Raw genomic sequence first — 15444 nt, forward strand, 5'->3', positions numbered from 1 at the left:
AAAGCCATGGTTAAGGCACTAATTCAGAAGTATTTATTCATTGGCTAGTTTTTTAGTTTATTTAAAGATATATATATATATATATATATACATACATTTTTAATATATCTACATAGATATTATTAAAACATAGCTTTGAAGTGTACCTAAAAGCATATGTGCTCATGTAAAGTTATACAACTGTACAAGCTTGATTTTTTATTTTCAGTTTGTTGGTGCCATAAATTAGGTGGGATGTGTGTACTGTTGTTTTTTTCTCTGTTTTTGGAGGATTTCTCTCTGCTTTCTTCCCCTACTCCCCTCTCTCTGCACTTGAATGCAGCTTGCTCTTTCTTGGCTTGATTGTTCATAGCTGATTTTCTACCACTTCAGCTATACCTGTAGCCTTGCTTTTTGCCAGTTAATTGGAGATGTCGTTTCTCAGGCTTTTCTGCCTGGATTGGCTTTGAAATTTCATCTTCCAGTTCTCACCTCTTGAGTAGCTGGGATTAAAGATGTGAGCCACTGGGGTGCCTAGGGATGAATTCGACTTTGGTTGGTGTATTCTTTCTGTTTTTCTAAGCATGGGATCATCTACTATAGAATTTCTGTGAATGTCCTGGGTCTGAAGTAAGATATATAATACATATGCTAATCTGTATAGTTCTCATAAGATGTAATCAATTTAATACATGTTATAAGTGTAATAATAGTCAATATAAATAATGAATGAATGAATAGTGCAAGAAATAAAATAAATACACAGTAAAATAATATGGGGTAAACATAAGTATGTAGATATTAATCATTATTTCAAATGTGGATGAATATTACTTTAACAGGATTGGGATTGAATTCAGGCCTAGGGAACAGGCCTGAATTGCTTGTCTTCAAAGATGGTGAGTTTCCCCATCCCCCACAGTGCATTAGATTTACCCAGACTCTCAGTTCAAATGCCAGGCCTGAGAGGAAAAATAAAAGTTTTGAATGCCAAGCTGGGGAGCTTCATTAGTATTTTTACAATTTTTTTTTCGTGGGGCTTGAGCTCTGGCCTTGGGCACTGTCCATGCACTCTTCAGCTCAAAGCGAGTGCACTACCGCTTGAGCCACAGCACCACTTCTGGTTTTCTAGTGCTTTATTGGAGATAAGAGTCTCATGGGCTGTACAGCCTGGGTTGGATTGAACCACAATCCTAAGCCTCTTGAGTAGCTAGAATTACAGGTGTGAGCCACCGGCGCCCAGATATTTCTAATATTTTAAAATTTTATTGATTGATTGATTGGTTGCCAATCACGGGGCTTGCACTGAAGTTGTGGCAACACTGCCTGAGATTCCATCACCCTAGGCTGGGATGGTGCAGCCTCTGGACTCACGGCCGATCATGGGATGGTACGCCTCAGGGGCTGACAGGAAAACAAAATGAAATCAGCACCAAAAAAAACCGCGATCTGTGGATGGTCGGCGGTTTCTTGGTTTTCCTTCCTTGCATGGTGACCATCCTGGTTTCAAATGACATGGCTGCAACCTGTAGGTTACCTGGCACTGCTGAAGGCTGGCAGGCTGGCAGTGAAGCCATAGGCCAACCTGGACACCTAGGTCCTGAGTTTGAATCCCGGTCATGCCACTTCCAAAGGGCTGGGGAGCCTGAGAAACTATTGCCTGTCCATAAGAGCACCAGAGGACTGTGAACAATGTCATGGTTCGATGAGTAGTTCATCAATCAGTCTAGCAGAAAATTAGACCCAATAATCACAGGACACCGACTGATTTTAATTCATAGTTCATTATGCACTAAAAGAATACTATTGATTAAATGGAGTCCTCACTAAAGACCTGAGAATCCGTACGAGCGTAGTATGTGTCATTGAACACTAAATAGATATTTCTGGCAGTATGTAAATATCTAAATTTATATTTATTTGTATCGCATCATATGCATAGAACATTTTTGCTATTTTGGCCAAACCTGGAACTCGATCCCAGGTCTTCAGATCCACTTGGCACCTGCATGGCTAGATGCTGCCATGCTGACACTCACCCCTTCAGGAATTGGGCCTCCTAGTCCCTCAGTCAAGGTCCCATCATTGCCAAAGTTTCTTCCTGGTGTAAGATTCCATGTGTGACACCTGTTTTCCTTTTCTGTGCAAGTGCTGGGTTTTAAGTATGATGTGCATGTTATGTATTCAAAGCTATATGCTATGGAATAGATTGGAACAAATGTAATAAATGTTATAGGTGTACTCACAGGCCATAAAATAAATGCTAACTCAATCAATCAATTAATAATAATAAAATATAATGAATCACTCCAACAAACATGATTTAAAATGAATATAGAGATATAACTCCAATATTTAAAATGTCTATAAATGTTTTGTTTTTCAGTACTGGTGCTTGAATTCAGGCCTAGGGAAGAGTTGAGAAGTGCATGCATGATTCACATAGGAAATGATAGGTAAGATCTGAATTAAGACTGCATGAAGTGTGACAATAATAATTACATTCAGGAAATTGACGGATTGGGAAAGATCCAAGAATTGGTAGTCACATGGAAGATAGGATTCCAACACAGCTCACCACATCTCCTACTCTATACAAACAGGCCTTTATTAGCATATTAATTTCAGCTTATGAATGGATGAATATGGTGCTCCACCCCCACCTCAGGGCTAGATCTCACGTCCTGTGTATGGCCTACCTCCTTAGTGGCTCACAAGCTGGTGTGCTCATGTTGACCCATTTGGCAGTTGGTTCTGCTAGGCCCTGAGTTCTACTTCTAGCATTGCCAAAAGGTTCATCCTGATGTGAGATGCCAAACCTTGCAGATGTTTTCCTATGCTGGGTCCTGGGTCACAGCTAGGATCTAGAAAGCATAGGAAACTCTATACCCATTGGAATAGGTTGTCATCCATGTGAGCACAGTTATATATTTCCTCCTATACTCAATAAAATACACAATACATAGATGAATAAGACACAAAATAAAAAGATTAACTGAAAACAAGGTGCATGCCACATCTTTATGTAAATAGAGATCCTATGTTTAAAAGAGGTGGGCTTGTCCAGTGCTGGGGCTTCCTTTGCATGGTGACAATTCTGGGTCCAAACATGGCTGCCTGCAGAGTGAAAGTGACCTGACATGGCTGAAAGCCTGCTGGTTTTTTGGGGTGCCACAGGCTAACCAGACAATGGAGGTCCCGAGAATGAATCCCAGTCAGCCCTTTTACTATGAGAGAACTGCTGGAGATCCTGGGACACTGGTTTCTGGGCCTAGGAAGGGTCCTGGAATGCAATCAATCTTATCTTTGAATGAGTAGTTCCTGCTTGATGTGAGTAGGAAATGATAGGCAAGATTCATGGGATATCGATTATTTTTAATGAAGAATTGATGAAGCATGACCATAATCATCACAGTTATGAAATGGAGGCATCGGGGAAGATCCAAGCATTGGTAGTCACAAGGTAGTTCCCATCACAGGTCTCCATCTCTTCTACACTATAAAAATATGTACTTATTTGCATACTAACTTGCACTTACAAATGCATGACTATTTTCCCCCCTCCTAATCCCCTTCTCCCAGGGCTGTATCTCAGGTCCTAGAACTGGCCTACCTCCTTAGTGGCTCACAAGCTGGTGTGCTCACTTTTGCCCATTCACCAATTGGGCCTGCTAGGCCCTGAGTTTGTATCCCAACACTGCCAAAAGATTATCCTGATGTGAGAAGCCTATCGATCCATCTGTTTTCCTGTCCTGAGAAAGACCTGGGTCTCAGGGAGGACGGAGATTACTACATAGGCAACTCTATACCCAAAGGAGTGGGTTGCCATACATGTCAGCACAGTTATATCTGTCATCATAATCAATAAAATACACATTACATCCATGCATAAGACACAAAATAAAGAGAACGAGTACACTGAATGCAAGATGTCACCCATCCATGTATGATAATATAGATCCTGTATTTAAACGATGAATTCATGATTATATTGATCCTCCCTTCCAGGGCTCAGTCTCAGAACCTGGGTACATCCTAGCTCCATAGTGGCTCACAGGCTGGTGTGCTCAAATTGACCCAATTCACCAATTGGGCCAGCTAGGCCCTGAGTTCAAATCCCAGCACTTGCGAAAGATTCATCTTGATGTGAGAAGCGCATCGATCCACCTGTTTTCCTGTCCTGTGAAAGTCCTGGGCCTCAGCCAGGATGGAGAATGCTATATAGGCAACTCTATAGCCATGGGAATAGGATGTCATCCATGTCAGCACAGATATACCTGTCACCATACTCAATAAAATAAACAATACATCCATGAATAAGACTCAAAATAAAAAAAAGATAACTACATTGAATGCAAGATGCATACCAAACCTGTATGTAAATAGAGATCCTATATGTAAAAGAGTTGGGCTTGTTATTTTGTCCAGTGCTTGGGCTTCAAATCAAGCCCTGGACCAGGCCTGACATTCTAGTCTTCAAGGATGGTGAGCTTCCCCTTCTCCCACAGTGCAATGGGGTTACCCAGACCTGAGTTTAAATCCCAGCTCTAGCAGTATCACAGTGTGAGTTCTTAGCTAGGGTGCTTCATTCATAATTTTTTATTTATTTATTTTTTTGCGAGAGCCGGGCCTTGAACTCAAGTCATGGCAACTCTGCCTCAGCTCTGATCATCCTAGGCTGCAGCCTCTGGACCCACAGACCTCGGACCCTAGGATCCAGGGGCTTGCTGGAAAAATAAAAGCCCCGAGGGGAAATAAAAGCGGTGGAAAGTTCCACCTGGCACTTTTACATTTATTTTCCTTTGCATGCTGACCATGCTGGGTCCAAACACGGTGGCCTGCAGAGTGAAGGTTACCTGGTGTGGCTGATGGCCTGTTGGCCATCAGAAGATCCAGAGGCCGACCCAGCAACGTAGGCCCCGGGGTCGAATCCTGGTCAGCCCCCATGCATTGAGGGAATGGTGGGAGATTCTGAGATACTCATTTCCAGACCTAGGAAGAGTCATGGAATTCGATGGATCTCATCTTTGAATGAGTAGTTCCAGTTTGATGCTAGTAGGAAATGATAGGCAGGACTTATGGGGTATAGATTATTTTTAATGAAGAGCTGATGAAACATGGCCATAATCATCACAGTCATGAAATGGAGGCATTGGGGAAGATCCAAGAATCATTAGTCACAAGGTAGACTGGATTCCATCACTGGTCGCCATCCTACTCTATACAAATATGTACTTATTTACATACTTCCTTTAGATTATGAAAGGATGACTGTTATGCTCCCCTTCTCCGCCCTGCCCCACGCCCACACGGGGCTCAATTTCAGGTCCTGGGAATGGCCTCGCTCCTTAGTGTCTCACAGTCTGGTGTGCTTACCTGGACCCATTCGCCTATTGGTCCTGCCATACCCCGAGGTCAGATCCCAGCACTGCCAAAAGATGAATCCTGATGTGAGAAGCCAATCGTTGCACCTGTTTCTCTGTCCTGTGAAAGTCCTGGGTCTCAGCTAGGATGCAGTATGCTATATAGGCAACTCTATATTCATGGGAATCAGTTGCCATCCATGTCAGCACAGTTATAGCTGTCATCTTATACAATAAAATACAAAATGCATCCATGACTAAGGCACACAATAAAAAGAATAACTACACTGAATGCATGATGCATTCCACATCCCTATGTAAAGAGAGATCCTATGTATAAAGTAGGTGAGCATATGATTTTTGCCAGTGCTCGGGCTTCAGTTCAGGCCCTGAGACTAGGCCTGACCTTGTAGTCTTCAAGGATGGTGAGCTTCACTTTCCCCCACAGTGCAACAAAGTTACCCAGTCCTGAGTTGGAATCTCAGAGGTGGCAGAAAAATGGTGAGAATTCTGAGCCAGGGTGTGCTATTGTTATTATTATTATTATTATTATTATTATTATTATTATTATTATTATTATTATTATTATTATTGCCAAGCATGGGATTTGAACTCAGTTCATGACAACTCTGCCTCAGCTTCAATCACCTCAGGCTGGTGGGCTCCCATGGGCTTGTAGCCGATCCTGGGATCCTAGGCTCTAAAACTTTGCAGGAAAAACTGACAGAAAAATGACAGGAAAAGATGACAGAAAAATGACAGAAAAAATGTCGCAGGATGGATTTTTTATATTTTCTTGTTTTGCACGGTGACCATCCTGGGTCTGAATTACACGGCTGCAAATGGTACTTCACCTTGCATTGGAGAAGGCTAACGGCCCATCAGGGAAACCATAGGCCCATGCGGCAAAATAGGCCCTGAGCTTGAATCCTGGTCCTGACACCTACCAGTGCGGGGAGATCCCAAGATACTTGTTCCTATGCATGGGAATAACAATGAAATGTTAGCAAACGCATGATTGAATGAGAAGTTTCTGCGTGTATTGGTGAAGTCCAAAATTAGAGGCAGTGATCCTAGGACAATGATTCATCTTAATGAATGGTTAATTAAGCATGAAAAGAATACTATTCCTTCAATGGTGGCATAATAAAGTCCTAAGAGTTAGTAGGAATGTAGTTGATGTCATTGAATATTACGTAGATATCTCTGGCACTATGTACAAATATATTTTTTTTGTTGTTCTACCACCTGTCTATCCATGTATGGCTATTTTGTCCACTCCTGCAGCTCAATCTCAGGGTCTGGAAATGCCCTGGCAGCTTCATTGGCTTGAGGTTGCAGTTTTGACACACCCATTCAGGGTCTGAATTGGGTCTGCTAGGCCCTGAGTTCAGATCCCAGCACTGCCAACAATTGGATCATGGAGTAAGAAGCTGAGTGTGATACCTGTTTTCCTTTTCTCTGAGAGTCCTGGGTGTCAGACATGATGGAGAACACATGTGCAAATCTAGATACTATGTGATGGGTTGTCATCAATATCATGAATGGAATGTGTGTCATCAGAGTCAATAAAAAATCTCATATCTAAAATATACTGGGAAATCAGAAAATTAAATCGCCCAACAACACATCCTCAAAGAAACAATTGCCCAATAAAAGAGTGGGCAAAGGACTTAAAGAGAAACTTCTCTGAAGAGGAAAGAAGCATGGCCAATAGACACATGAAGAAATGCTCAACCTCCATAGCCATAAAAGAAATGAAATCAAAACAACATTGAGATACCACCTCACACCAGTTAGAATGGCTATAATCAAGAACTCTAATAACAACAGATGCTGGAGGGGATGTGGACAGAAGAGAACCTTACTGCATTGTTGGTGGGAGTGTAAACTTGTTCAACCACTTTGGAAAGTAGTATGGAGGTTCCTCAAAAGACTCCACATAGAACTCTCCTATGACCCAGCAATCCCACTTTTGAGCATTTACCCAAATGTTTACAAACAAGACCACACTAAAGCTACCAGCACGACTATGTTTACTGCAGCACTATTTACTATAGCTAAGATATGGAACCAGCCCAGATGCCCCTCAGTAGATGAATGGATCAAGAAAACGTAGTATATATACACAATGGAATTCTATGCCTCCATCAGAAAGAATGACATTGCCCCATTTATTAGGAAATGGAAAGACTTGGAAAAAATTATATTAAGTGAAGTAAGCCAGGCCCAAAGAAACATAGGTCCCATGGTTTCCCTTATTTGCAATATCTAGTATATGTCTGGGTCAAGCAGAATAGGTCAGATAAGGTGATGTTAGGGAAATGAACCCTAAGATATGTACTCAAATGATTTTTCTCTCTCTTGTGATTGTTTCTAACACATGTATAATATTATTTCTTTGTTGCTTTGTACGTCCCTCTCCCACAGTATAACACCTGCTTTCACTGTATTTGATGTCGGTATAATTTGTGGAGGGAAACAGGAAAAATTAATCGTTTAAATAGGGATACAGGTGGACCCATTGCAGCAATGAGATGTACAAGTCGTTATGTCAAAAATGAACTTTACAACATTGGTGCAGGGGGAGTGCGGGGGAGGAGCAGGGAGGATTGGTTGGGGGGGTGAGAGGGAACATGGGAAGGGATGGGAAGTGGAAACAAAGGAGGAGGCTACAATGCTTGATATGAAATGTACTCATTATCTTGCCCATGTAATTGTATCCCCTATGTACAGTATTTTCACAATTAAAAAATGGAAAATAAATGAATAAAACAAAAATACAATAAATAACCAATACAAACAGGACATGGACTGAAAATCTATATGTAAGTAGAAATCTTACCTTTACAATATATATAAATAGAATTTTTCCAGGGCTGGGACTTTAATTCATGCCTAGGGACCAGGCCTCACTTTCTTGTCTTCAAGCATGGTGAGCTTCCCCTTCGTCCACAGTGCTTCAGAGTTACCCAGGCCTTAAGTTCAAAATCAAAGGTAGGAGAAACAGCGTGAATTGCAAGCCAGGGAGCTAATTTTTTTCTGCTTTTTGCTTTTTTTGCCAAGCATGGTCTTGAACTCAGGTCATGGTAACCGTGCCTCAGCTTTCATCACCATAGGCTGGGGTGCAGCCGCTGGAAACACAAGCTATCCTGGGATCCTAGAACTTCAGGCCCTGTGCAACGGGGGAATTGCACAGAAAAAAGTGGCAGGATGGCATTTTTACATTTTCTTACTTTGCAGTATGGCCATCTGGGTCTGAGTGATCTGGCTCCAAAGCATACTTCACCTTGCATTGCTGAAGGCTTGCAGGCTACTGAGGAAGCCATAATCCCGAACAATGATTAGCCAAGCACCAGTGGCTCTCACCAGTCCTCCTTGATACTTACAAGGCTGTGATAGGAGGATCATGGTCAAAGTAACCCTAGGCAGGAAAGTCCTTGAGACACCTGTCCAACCTCAATGCCAACAAAGCCAGATGTAGAGCTGTGTGGCTCCAGTGGTAGAGGGCTAATCTTGAGCAAGAACACCTCATGGACTGTGACCAGATCCTGAGTTCAAGGTCCAGGACTGGCAAAAACAGACATACACACAATCTGTGCAGCCATCTGGCTAAAGCAGGTCTCCCTCTTGTCCCCAACTGGATTGGACAGACTTTCCTGGTAAAGGAGCTGCTGTCATGTTGACTAGGCCCATTTGGTCTGCATCCCAGGATTCCAGGCACACCCCCATTTTTTCATCATTCTTTTTCACCAATGGGATCCAAGAATAGTGGACATGCCCATATTACATGCTTCCCAGTAGCACCTGGAATCCCTCTGTTGGGTGACACCACTATCAGCAGTTGAGGAATGTAGAGGTGGCTGAGTGGTGAGCAAGAGACTCCAGGTGACTTTGAGGTAGAGTAGGAAACGATGTCCTAGTCAGTGAGTGGGAGAATAGAAGATTTTCTAGAGCCTGGGAATGTGGCCAGCCCAACTTTCCCGTCCTGGCGCTCAGATGTCTGAAACAATAAGAATCAATGAGAGAACTGTGGGCAAAAAGCTGCCACAAGAACACCAGCAGTATCCTCCCGACAGACCTGAAACATTCAAGAAAACAAAGAACACGAAAAAGGGAGGGATCCCCAAGACAAACACCACTGGGGAGCGAGATTGAATGGAGAGTCCAGCGAAAGGTGATGCCGACCATGGGCCTACCCTGACTTTGGACTCAGTCACAGCCACCAGGGTCCAGAGTGTCAAGGGTCCCAATCCCACCAAGGATCCACAGAGGTGCTACCTGCATATGGTGCCCACCCTGGACCACAGAAAAGAAGAAACCAGGCACTCTGTGCCAAGATCCAACCACTGAAGTAGGGAGACAGACCCGCAGGGTCAATGGGAGTAAGAGAGGGAGAAGATAGACCAGATACATGCAGCACCAAAAATGGAGGTAGAAATCCAAAAGGCACCCATACAGCGGTTGGTTTCGGCAGAAAGCGATTTACAATGTGCACTGGCCCAAGTGCAGCAGGCCGCTGATGACAGAGAAAGGGAGCATGAAGCTGTCACCAGCTGCCTACAAGCTACAGAGTGGCGTGTGGCAGAGCTGGAGATAGTGGCTTCTCTGGTCACTGCTGCAAAGGAGAAGACCAAAATGTTCCTCAAACAGCTGAATGATGTGATCCTTCAGCTCGAGGAAAATACCAGAAACTTTGATGACCTGGAGCAAGTGAACACAGAGTTGCAGGAGAAGGTGGAAGTGCTGTAGATACAGAGGAGCAACATGAAGAAGAGAATATGCAAGTTCCAACAAGCGCTGGAGGGCATTAGGTACTGAAGATGGAGTTGAATAACCTGGAGGAACAACTTCATATCCAGGTCCAGGAAAACCAGTCTCCGTCTTCAGAACGTGGAGCAGCAGGAGCAACTGCAGAGACTGGAGGAGAAAGCCTAGGATCAGCAGGAGACCCCTGAGACCCCACGATATGCATGTGTGTGGGATAGACAACCGGAGGAAAAGCTGGCCCTGCTGTGGGACGCTCTCCACCGGGTGAGCAGTGAGAAGGAGGAGCTTGCCAGCATCCTGGACACAAAGCAGCAGATGAAGAAACATCTGCGGGAGCAGTAGGACTGCTCAGAGAAGAAGATAGAGAAATGGATAGTGGTGGCTGAGAGAGAGAGAGCCAAGCAGCTCAGGAGCAGCAGGAGCAGTCCCTGGGCCAGTGCAGGAGTTCAGAACCTCCTGTGAATGGCACATTGTCTCCAATGAGCGACTGTGGTCTGAGAAGGAGGCCCTGCAGCAGCACTTAGAGAGGCAGATCCAGCTGCTGGAGCAGCTGATGCAAGTGAAGGGCTCAACAAACTGGAGGGACCAGGTGGTGTCCCCGAAGTGGCAGGACACTCTCAAGTGCCTGGAAGCCACCAGATCACAGGAGGAATGCCTGCAAGCCCAGCTGAGCTTCCTGGCTTTCCCTGGGGAAGGGGAAGGGATGAGCCCTGGAGAAGCAAAAGGTAACTAGGTGAATCCCCCCCACCACATGTGACCATCACACAGGATGGAGAGGTTCCCCAGACCAAGAGTGACATGGCTCTGAGAGTGCTCTTGGAGGATGAGATCCACAGGGGGAAACTCCTGACCCAAGAATGGTGGGCTAGCTTCAGGCACCCCATGGCCAACCCAGCAGCTCAGTGCCAGACTGAGCTGGAGCCACAGACCCTCATCCATGACCTGCCTGATGAGGTGGACTTCCAGAGTCCAGCAGGTGAGCTCCACCATTGATGCAGCCAGCTTTTGGCACACATCCAAACTATCAAGGAGTCCCTCATGGTGTGTAAAGAGCAGATGTTGGTCCTGAATGAGCTATGTTGGGAAAAAGCCCAGTGCATGCACTGGCTGTCTCAGGAGAAGATCGAGAAGAGGAGAGTGTTTAGGAGCTGCTGTCACTCCTAGCCAGGGAAAGCACAGACAGCAGTTTCCAGATGCCAGCACAGGCTGAGCCTCCCATCCCCCTCCCCAACACTGCTTCAGAAGCAACTTGAAGACAGCATGGAAACTGCCAGAGGAGAGGTCAGGGTTCCCGACCCCATAGTGGATTCCCCCAAGGAGCAGGTCCCGCCCCAGATGCCCCACATCCAGATCTGCCCACAGCTTCCAGGCTCAGGGGAGGAGTGCTCTCTCACTTTCTCCGGTAGACTGATGTAGATGACGACTCTCTATGTGACATACTGACTCTCAAAAGCGTTGGCAGCCACCAGAAGTAGGTGACCAAGTGGCTTTCTCTCAGGCCTCCATCTGCCGGGCAACGGGAAGGTTAAACTGGGGGTAGGGTAGGGCAGAGGCTGAAGGGAGTTGGCCCAAACTCAAGGGACATCTAATGGCCTATTGGTGGCCCATTGGTGACTTCTGGCATGCTAGGCAAACACTCTACCACTGATCCACATTCTCAGCTAGGATGATTTTTCCCCCTCCCAAACCCATATGGCCATTCCTCAGATAAATAGGAAGTAGGGGCTAGGATTAATATGAAGCACAAGTCTGGTTCAACCCAAAATATTCCCCTGCCCCCTCTTCCCACACCCTGAGTTGAAGTTTTTCTTCTACCATTGAGGGATGAGAGAGGGAGGGGGGAGTCCCAAGAAAATACCAACAACAGTGGCCCCCTGAGTCCCACATCCTTCCCCACACAAGTGGTCCTCCAGATTCCAATCTTACCTGACTCAATGTAAAGTCTAAACTGTCTCCCTACCACTGCAAGGCTCAGGATGAAATAAAAGTCAGCCCAGGCCTCAGCCCACACCCAAAGTGGAAGCTCCTAGTCCCAGACCTACTTCCACCTCTGACTGCCCCTAGTTAGGCCACACCCACCACTCACCACTATGATGGTGGTGATGACCTCATGGATGGATTCCAGGAAGAAGGTCTATGGCAAAGAGCAGAAGCATCAGGGTGAGCAGGGCAGAAGGAGGTGGGGTGATTGCTCTGGGATCTTCCTTGGAGCCCTCCCATCCAGCCAGAACCATGCTGACCCAAAGCACGAACAAGGCCAGGGGGTGAGACGAGATGGAGGAGCACAGGATTAAAGGAGGTACTGCTTTGTCTTGGAGGACTTGATTAATTCCAATTATAATTAATTCCAATTACATTTGGCCCATGACAATCCCAAAGACATCATGCAATGCCTCTCCGTGTTGTTGTTGGTCGTGAAGGCTGTCCCTGAGCTCTTTTTCTCAAGGCTGGCACTCTACCACTTGAGCCACACTGCCATTTTTGTTTTCTGATGGTTCATCGATAAGAGTCTCATACACTGTCCTGCCCAGACTGGCTTGGCACCATGATCCTCCAGATCTCAGCTTCCTGCGTAGCTAGAATGACAGGCATGAGCCACCAGTGCCCAGTATGTGATGCCTTTTGAAGGCATCTTGGCGAGTCTGTAAAGGAGCCCCAAAGGGCCTGGATAGACGATGACCCAATCAAGGAGCCGGGATGGGGGAAGGTTGACCTTCTAGCCATTCTGTTCCTCCAAAATTGAAGATGCCAGGTGATGTTGTATGCACCAAACATCTGGGCCAGCAGCCACCAGGCTTAGTGGGGGAAAAAGTAGAGAATACCCAAAGACTGCAGTGTAGAAATCTCTGATTTTGCATATATGTGGTGTGTGTGTTTGTGTTTGTGTGTGTGTGTGTGTGTGTGTGTGTGTGTGTGTGTGTGTGTGCAGCCCCACTTCCTTTTTGATGGTTAATTGTAGGTATGAGTCTCAAGGACTTTGCTGTCCATGGTGGCTTTGAATCATGATTGGGGGCCCCAGGGAAGCAAGAGTAAACACAAGTGACAAGTACAATCCCTATTGTGGGCCACTCCTGCCCCCTGGTGGCCACACACGGAACATGCGGTCTCATGCCATTATCCTCTAGAGTTCAATTTGGGCAAGTTACTAGGGCCAAGCTGACTTTTGCTCACCCTGATTGCTGATGCCTGAGTAGGTCTGTTCAACCCTAGGCCCAGAGAGCTCCAGGAGGCCCAGCTTTCCAGGGCAACAGGGAAGGGAGAGGTCAGCTCCAGGCTGAGCTAAGAGCCTTTGCCCACGGATACCCTAACTTGGCCTTACTTATCACCATAAGACCTGTCAGAGAAAAACCCCAAAAAACAAAATTGGATCTGTGCCTCCAAGTGTTAGAGCTCTAGCATTGAACCAAAGAGCTCAGGGACAGGGCCCCCAAGCTTTTAGTTAAAGACCCCCAGCTGACTTCCCTCATAAAACACAGCTTGTCTAAATGTGAACTGGTAGGATTTGTGACGTGTTTCTGAAGAATGGTGATACTGAAGAAAGCACCCTAATTCTAATGACAGCTGAACTTGTGACATACAGCTATGTGCTGAGTCCTTCACAGGGCGCTATTTACTGGGTCCTTCCCTCATGGGAGTTATATGCTGAGTCCTTAAAAAGATGCTGTTTGCTGAGTCATCCCAAAGGGTGCTATGTGCTGAATCCCTGAGAAGAGTGGGCCATCCTGGTTTTTTTTTAAGGGGGCTTTTTGCTGAGTCCATTACACAAAGTATTGTACTCTGAGTCCTTCAAAAGTTGTGGTGTGTTAATGCATCCTAAAGGGTCCTGCTATGTGTGAGCCATTGAGAAGAGAGGGATGAAGTGTATTTTGAGTGCTGTGTGCCAAGTCCTTTCCATAGGGTGCTCTGTACTGTCCTTCAAATGGTGCTGTGTGCTGAGAGCTTCCACAGTGTGGTATGTGCTGAGTCCTTCAAAATTGTTCTGTGTGCTGAGTTTATCTAAGGAAGCTGTGCACTGGGTGTTTTACACAGCGTGCTTCAACACAGATTGTGATGAGTCCCTGGGAAAGAGTGCTATGTGCTGAGTGTTTCAAAGCATGCCATTCACTGAGTCCTTTACACTGTGGGCTATAGACTCCCTCCTTCAAAGGGTGCTGGGTAGAGTACTCAGCATACTACATGCTGAGTCCTTCAAGGGGAGCTGTGTGCTGAGTCATTTACACAGGGTGCTTTGTGCTGATTTTGGAAGTGTGCTGTGTGCTGAGTCATCCCAAAGGGTGCTATGTTCTGAGTCCTTGAGAGGTGGTTATCCCCAACAATCACACAGACACAAACACAAACACACATACACACAGGAGTGTCACCATGCAACTGCTTGGTGTGTGGAGTGGAGGGGGATGGAGGAGAGTCTCCTCCAGCGGTGGGGCTGAGGGGAGATTCGATCCCCTGGGCCGGTACTAGGGGTGGGGGTAATGTTGAGCTGAGGTAAGGCTGCAATTGCCATGGTCCAGAAGCCTCAGGCCCAGTCAGGGCTGCAATTGTGGCCCGGGGTGGGGGGTGGGACCCAGGGGAGGAGGGGGCGGGGCCCAGGAGCACACTTTGGTGGCAGCAATGGCCAGGAGCTCCAGGGGCATCGGTGTGTGTGCAGCAGGGGTGGGTGGCCCAGGAGAGGAGTGTGGGGCAGAGAGAGAGCTGGGAGAAGAGCGAGCATGAGCACTAGCACGCGTGGAAACGGCTTCAGTGGCTGGCGGGTGCTCCGATCATAGTGTGGGTCCTGGCCGGGAGCGCAGAGCATGTGGAGCTGCAAGGCACGCACATCGCCACACGCAGCCCCTCGGAGGCGCCCAGCCATGGTGGCCCTGAGTCTGAGGTCCCGGTGCGGGGAGCACGGCAGAGGCAGTGGCTGCTGAGGCGGCGGCGGCCACAGGTTAGGAGGCCGCTGAGTCTGCGGTGGTGGCTGAGGAAGAGCAGAGGCTGCGCACAGCTACACCACGCGCCCGCGCTGGGTTTCAAACATGGCGCTGCTGGCTGGGACCCACGGAGCCTCTAGCAGTCACCTGGCGGAGATGTTGCGCCCCTGGCCTGCTGGTGGCCCTGACTTGGTTCCAGCCCTCGGTTCTCAGACTCCTGGCGCCACACGGAATCGCAGCCTACAGCTTCTTCCAGCAGCACACTTGAGTGGCCGACCTGAGCTCCCGCACTCCACAACCCCCCCTGTAAACCCCATCCCCCACTCTACCCTTCCTCCCCACCCTCGCGGCCCAGACCCTTGCCTCTTGCCTCCCCATCCTGCCCTGCCTGTGCCTCCACCGTGCCCCACAGTCTGTCCTGGCTC

At 46.8% G+C, this 15444-nt stretch overlaps 1 long non-coding RNA gene across 2 annotated transcripts; it reads right to left on the reverse strand.

Moving 5' to 3' along the window:
* Positions 1-6143: 6143 nt before the first annotated feature.
* Positions 6144-12144, reverse strand: LOC138834367 (uncharacterized). 2 transcript variants are annotated; one of them, XR_011374085.1, is made up of 5 exons: positions 12039-12144; positions 11507-11618; positions 9150-9345; positions 8188-8320; positions 6144-6319 (listed from the first exon to the last, which is right to left on the reverse strand). It is a non-coding gene; the product is annotated as an uncharacterized lncRNA (long non-coding RNA). The 2 variants fall into 2 exon arrangements; XR_011374084.1 differs by lacking the exon at positions 11507-11618.
* Positions 12145-15444: the final 3300 nt, after the last annotated feature.

The sequence above is a fragment of the Dipodomys merriami genome, unplaced genomic scaffold (assembly GCF_024711535.1).
Source record: "Dipodomys merriami isolate MVZ:Mamm:240054 unplaced genomic scaffold, mDipMer1.0.p SCAF_2127, whole genome shotgun sequence".
Lineage (NCBI taxonomy): Eukaryota > Metazoa > Chordata > Mammalia > Rodentia > Heteromyidae > Dipodomys > Dipodomys merriami.